The sequence below is a fragment of the Orcinus orca genome, chromosome 4 (assembly GCF_937001465.1).
Source record: "Orcinus orca chromosome 4, mOrcOrc1.1, whole genome shotgun sequence".
NCBI classification, from domain to species: Eukaryota; Metazoa; Chordata; class Mammalia; order Artiodactyla; family Delphinidae; genus Orcinus; species Orcinus orca.
This window is the reverse complement of record NC_064562.1, coordinates 68,424,663-68,426,145: the sequence shown is the minus strand read 5'-3', so window position 1 is coordinate 68,426,145 and position 1,483 is coordinate 68,424,663.

Genomic DNA, 1,483 nt, shown 5'->3' with positions numbered 1-1,483 from the left:
AAACTTGTGACTGATTTTATTGTGATTTTTGCTTTGTTGTGGTGGTCTGAAACCCAAACTACAATACCTCTGAAATATACCTGTAATTAATTTAAGCATATAAAGATAAGTTCATACTGGTTTTAGGATGGGCTCTAAATCCAATGACAGATATTCTTATGACAAGAAGGATGGAAGGGGTTTATAGACACAAAAGGAAAAGGTGATGTGAAGAGAGAGACAGCAATTGGAGAGAAACCACAGCCAAGGAGCAGCATGCATTGTCAGTAGCCAACAGAATCTAGGAGAATCATGGAATGGATTTTTTCAAAAAATCTCAAAAGGAAATGGACCTTGACACACTTTGATTTCAATCTGGCTTCCAGAACTGTGAAAGAATAAATTTCAGTTGTTATAAACTACCAAGTTTGTGGTAATTTGTTATAGCAGCCCTAAGACTCTAATACAGACTGCTTCTACCCAACCTTTCCCACTATTACAACTTTTATCCTACATGTCAAGGATACAGTTTGGATTTGTGCCACTGACAAAGTATTTCTATCCAATTATATATTTGAGGGACTGAAAAAATCATCAGTTGCCCCAGGATGCTTTCATCCTCTTGGGAAAGAATTGAGGAAATTATTAGCATGCACACTTACTGTGATGCTACAGTGTTCTTCCTGTAAAGGACCCAGTCTCTTCATTAGTCAATGGATCAGGTCTAAAAATTCCAGGTCTAAAACTTGGCAAGTGATTATGATTTGAGTGAAGCGATGGTCCTCATCCTTCTGATACTGATCCTTGAACTCTTCTGGTAGTATAGACAGGACAATGCCCATTTTGGTGGCCTATCTGTTTATCTCTATCACCATACTGATAGCTTTTCATGGGTTAAGGCTGCCTGGCTGCCACTCTAACCTCACTGTTCACTGTGATCATTGTGACTGCTTGACTTCTGATGACTGAGTGCCATTACCTAGTCTGTATTATTTTTGGACTTGATTACAATTAACATTATTGAGCTCAGTTTTGTTACTGCCAACAGCCTGGCCCTCACAGTATGGCCACAATGAACATTTTATAACTTCAGTAAACAATCATGTGGTAGATTTTCCAGACTTACAAGCATATAAATCTTAATATATCCACTGCTCTAAGCCTTTGGATTCCTTCTTTCACTGTTTCTCATGGCACTTTCAGCATATCACTTTTACTTCCTATAGGCCATCACTTTTTCCAAGTTTCTCCTGGAGTCTAAACTCAGGTATTAAATTCTATGTCCTGAGAGAGTGTTCTAAAATTTAAAAAGATGCTTCCTTATACAACTTTAAATTCTACTTTCCTTAATTCTTTCCTCAGCATACAGTTCCACATATCATCTCTCAGTTCCTGCAGGTAAATATTGGATAAGTCCTCCAGTTCTTTTGAGTTATACTATGTTTCCTCCCTTAGTAGATCCATCTTATACCTGGCTCTATACACGTGATTAACCCTAGTTATT